Below are 5,650 nucleotides of genomic sequence, written 5' to 3' on the forward strand. Positions count from 1 at the left end.
CTCACACTGCTCATTTTCTAATAAAGGTCTACCGCGTGGACCCATTAATTGTGCGATGAATGTGGGGACGCCAGAAACGTGCCTCTCTCCTAATCCCGCAGCAATCGGCTGCAATACACCTGGATCAGGAGCTCGGCCTGTGCCCACACCCTGACTTGGGCCTCCATGTCCTCGGCCGCGTCCACGTCCTCTAGGCCTACCCCTACCCCTCAGCATGCTGTATTACCAGTAATGCAGAAACAGAACGCTGTAATTAAATGTGCCGCTTATTGGCCTGTGGTTGGAGGCTGACTTCGCTTATGGAACGCCAGGAAATAATTTGGCGCAGCCCTGCTGTAACACTTAGCTGGCTGCGTATGATTTAGTAGAACTACTACACCCAGCACACACAGACCCAGAACACTGAGCACAGTGACAGGCAGGCCAAATAGATTATTTGACCAATATTTTTTTGAAAAGCCCCACTGCCTATATTCAAGGAATATGTCTTCTGTCCCTGGAGTATGTCACAGAACTGCAGAGTGTTGCACTGTGGACTGCAATACTGCAGTAATTTCAGAGCCCAGACAGAGCCAGGAAATAATTTGGCGCAAGCCTGCTGTAACACTTAGCTGGCTGCGTATGATTTAGTAGAACTACTACACCCAGCACACACAGACCCAGAACACTGAGCACAGTGACAGGCCGGCCAAATAGATTTTTTGCCCAATATTTTTTTGAAAAGCCCACTGCCTATATTCAATCAATAATATTTATATGTCTTCTGTCCCTGCCTAACCACCACTTCTGTCCCTGCATTGTATTACTGCAGGGCGCAATGCTCTGCACGGCCGATATAGCAAAAAAAAAAAAAGTGCAACACTGCAAAAAGCAGCCTCCACAGTACTGCACACGGTTAGATGTGGCCCTAAGAAGGACCGTTGGGGTTCTTGAAGCCTACAATCACTCCTAACACTCTCCCTGCCTAACCACCACTTCTGTCCCTGGAGTATTACTGCAGGGCGCAATGCTCTGCACGGCCGATATAGCAAAAAAAAAAAAAGTGCAACACTGCAAAAAAGCAGCCTCCACAATACTGCACACGGTTAGATGTGGCCCTAAGAAGGACCGTTGGGGTTCTTGAAGCCTACAATAACTCCTAACACTCTCCCTATACCAGCTCCAACACAATAGCACTTTCCCTCAGCTAAGTCAGAACGCATCTGTGGCGTGCCGCGGGAGGGGCCGATTTTTATACTCGGGTGACACCTGATCTCGCCAGCCACTCACTGCAGGGGGGTGATATAGGGCTTGAACGTCGCAGGGGGAAGTTGTAATGCCTTCCCTGTCTTTCAATTGGCCAGAAAAGCGCGCTAACGTCTCAGAGATGAAAGTGAAAGTAACTTGAACATTGCGTGGTACTCGTTACGAGTAAGGAGCATCTCGAACACGCTAATACTCGAACGATTATCAAGCTCGGACAAGTACGTTCGCTCATCTCTAATAATAAAATATATTAGAGTAGCAATGAATTAAAAAATTAGAGTCTTTATTTAGTGTTAGTAAATATAATTCAATACACAAAACCGATCCAAGAGAAACAATATCCTGCATTGCTGATACACGGATATCAGGGTTACAACTGTAAGACTTGCTGCCAATGGTGTGCTACCATGCAGCAGTACACTGCTATATGCTAAAGATTTGACAAGTGTTTGGATCCCTGCATGAATTGCCAGCATGTGTGATAAATGCTGCCAGATAAACTAAAGGCCTTCTAACACACAAAGATAATCTTTCAAATGACTGAAAGGTCAACAGATTTAGCAATCTATTTGCATATCATCTTCATTTGCATGTAACAGGGCCTAAACTAGTTGTTTGCAGAGCCCAGTCTGTCTTTAATCACATACCTAGCTGTGCAAACAGCTGCCAGCACATTCTTTTATTCTCTCCAGGCTGCTGGCAGATAGCATTGTTCTCCTCCTAGCTAGTGTCAACATGCCTTAGAGAGAACAGCAGACAGTTTATTAAAAGATAAATGTGTTTCATTTATCTCTTAGTGGCTGAGTGATGGATTTTAAGTTAACTTTAAAATCATCGTTCAAACAAAAAGTGCAGGATGCCCGAGTTACATGTAACGATTATCGCTCATTTTCGTCCGTTTGAATGAATTTTGAGTGATAATCTTTGCGTATAAAAGGGCCTCAAGTCTAAGATGAACTTTTGCAGGGTAAAATACATGAGGCTCTGTGCTAAAAGATCAACTCTCTCAACATGTTTCACCAAAACTCTGGCATTTTCAGGGGTATAGAAGCTATAGTTGAAACCCAGCTTCTGGCAGAAAATAATAAAGGTGGAAGGCGGGTTCAATAGCAACCGTGTGGCCAATGAAATGACATAATGTCATAGTGATTCAGAATTCTTTCTCTGACTTGGTGACCAGGTTATAGTTTGAGAAACAGGGGCGTAACTATAGAGGGTGCAGGGGATGCGGTTGCACCCGGGCCCATAAGGACTCTCTTCTCCATATAGGGAGCCCAGTACTATGAATAAAGCATTATAGTTGGGGGCCCTGTTACAGGTTTTCCATTGGGGCCCAGAAGCTTCAAGTTATGTCTCTGTGCAGCATGGTTTAGGTATGGGTACGGGTACAGATACAGATAGAGGAGGGGCCCCAGCTTACGTTTTGCATCAGGGCCCCTGAGCCTTTAGTTACGCCCCTGCTGAGAAAGAAATACTGTCGATAGTTGCCCCCGAAGAGATAGGTTCCATCTTGGAATAGGAGTTGTGTGGAGAATAGAAAGAGGTGTAGTCCTTAGTTGACAGATGTAGGATTCTCCACATTTCTACTAAGCGGTGTTTGTGCAATGTCCTGCTGAATACACATAGAGTGGAAGCTGGTAGGCTATTCACTCCACAAGAGGAATCTAATACAGGGTCTAGTGAAATATTCAAATCCCCTCCCAGTCTCAGGGGTCCCTTCCTTGAACTCACTCAGATCCTCCAGGAAGGCAACCTGGCCGGAGTTACGTAAGTATAAGGAAGCCAATGTGACCAGTGAGTTGGTGATGAGCTTACCTTTACTGAACAGGTATCTGCCTGAACCATCCCTATGCGTCTAAGATGTTCCTATCAGATTGAGTTGGTGATGAGGATGGACGCACCTCTCATTTTAAACTCTGCACAAGCACAATGGTAGCTGTGGTGAGAAAATTGTAGATCGGATGTGGGTGTGGAGGATTTTTTTGTTCCAACTTTGAGATCTACTATGACAGCGATTGAAGCTTCTGAGAAATGGCATGAATGGCCAAAGCATGTTTTTCTTCAATGTGCCTGAGCGGCGATTCCAGATCGACCTTTGTAGGTAAAGCGCTCACTATTCTCCAGAGATTCTACAATGTAGAGGTAATGTCTGCAGAGTGGGGGAGGGTTGTTTCTGCACTCTGCTTGAATGTGTTATGGATCTTGGGGGCATAAGAGATCCCTGACCCAGGGGAGAAAAGTGGGCATTTCCTCCTGCCTGGACCATCCTCCTGTCTCAGGATCTCCCTGCCACATCTTTGGGAAGAAGGGACCTTATCTTGCGCCTGTGTCCCTGCCAAATAACTGGAGAAGTGTGAGTCTCCAATTTGCTGAGGGGCCTCTGCTCCACTGGCTATGAGGGAGTGAACTCTGCCCTGGGCAAACTCTTCTGCAGTGTAGCTGTGTTAAATCACTCTGCTCCTAGTGGCCTGCAATGGCTGTGCAGCTGTGGAGTCTGTAGTGCTCTACGTGAGCAATGCTGAGCTCTATCCCTCCAGTTTGTGGATTTTCCTATGGGAAGATATGAAAGCCATTATGCTGTTGTAAGCAGAGCCCTCTGTGGGTAGAGTCACGAGTGAAGGCACCTCCATGTGTTCTGCCGGAGCACCCTCCAAGCCACAACTTTTTATTTTTTTTTATCTGCATCCCTGTATGAAAGAAAGCATGAGTGATCATGTGACCACTGGGTGCCTTCTGCTACGGCAGTGTTGTAAGCAGACCCAGATAAACTCTATTAGTGACTACTATCACTACATGGGGATGTAAAAAAAAATAAATGTGAATGATCCCCAGAGATCTTTTATGACATCATAGGGAACATAAATGTTAAAAAAGATTGTTACAAAAATAAGTTTAAAATATACAAAATAAAACAAATATATACTGTGGCAAGCAGGGTGCACTTGGGATCGCTGACCTCTCTTATATGGAAATGGCACACCACACATGTAGAAACTCCAGAGACATGGATTTCCTTATCTCTGGCTCCTGCCATACTTTATTTTCACAGCACACAGCATACAACGAAAACACAGTTCCTATGCACCCTACCTTGGGTGTGAGTCCAGGGTTATCGCCCCTGTCGGGCTCTGGCCTTTGCTAGGCCACCAGCCTGCAGCACCTAAGCTCTGCTGCACTGGTCCTCTCTCTGCTGCTTCCTGCACAGCTGCCTGTTTTGGAGCTAACTCTTGCTACAACTAGGGTAATAACCCTTTCTCTTGCAGGTATTAGAATGCCTGAGTAGCACATTCTGCAGGTCATTCTGTGTAATGCACCGCTACAATACATAAAAAAATTAAAAAACGACCCACCGCCAACCAAACCATCACCACATGCGTCCTGTAATCTGAGACTATACAAATTATATATTAAAATGTTCAAAACAAAATGAGGAACACATTTCTGTAATTTATTTTAGTGTACTAATATTAAAAATAAACAATCATAAATTAAAAATATTGATTTTAGCTTTCTACCCCCAATCAAGCTAAAAACACTGAAAAAATGGTCAGTGAATAAAAATAGCCCTATAGATCACAGTAAAAACACAGCAAAGATAATTAATTAAAAATAGAGCAGTAAAACCACCGCATGGATTAAATCAACCCATGTCATATAAAACTATGTTATATTTAAGCGCACAAACGTATTTAATAGAGATGAGCGAACGTACTCGTCCGAGCTTGATACTCGTGCGAGTATTAGCGTGTTCGAGATGCTCGTTACTCGTAACGAGTACCACGCGATGTTCGGGTTACTTTCACTTGCATCTCTGAGACGTTAGCGCGCTTTTCTGGCCAATTGAAAGACAGGGAAGGCATTACAACTTCCCCCTGCGACGTTCAAGCCCTATACCACCCCCCTGCAGTGAGTGGCTGGCGAGATCAGGTGTCACCCGAGTATAAAAATCGGCCCCTCCCGCGGCTCGCCACAGATGCGTTCTGACATAGCTGAGGGAAAGTGCTATCGTGTTGGAGCTGCTATAGGGAGAGTGTTAGGAGTTATTGTAGGCTTCAAGAACCCCAACGGTCCTTCTTAGGGCCACATCTAACCGTGTGCAGTACTGTGGAGGCTGCTTTTTGCAGTGGTGCACATTTTTTTTTTGCTATATCGGCCGTGCAGAGCATTGCGCCCTGCAGTAATACTCCAGGGACAGAAGTGCTTAGGCAGGGAGAGCATTAGGAGTATTTTAGGCTTCAAGAACCCCAACGGTCCTTCTTAGGGCCACATCTAACCGTGTGCAGTACTGTGGAGGCTGCTTTTTTGCAGTGTTGCACTTTTTTTTTTTTTGGTATATCGGCCGTGCAGAGCATTGCGCCCTGCAGTAATACTCCAGGGACAGAAGTGGTGGTTAGGCAGGGACAGA

Source organism: Eleutherodactylus coqui, chromosome 4 (assembly GCF_035609145.1).
Source record: "Eleutherodactylus coqui strain aEleCoq1 chromosome 4, aEleCoq1.hap1, whole genome shotgun sequence".
Classification (NCBI taxonomy): domain Eukaryota; kingdom Metazoa; phylum Chordata; class Amphibia; order Anura; family Eleutherodactylidae; genus Eleutherodactylus; species Eleutherodactylus coqui.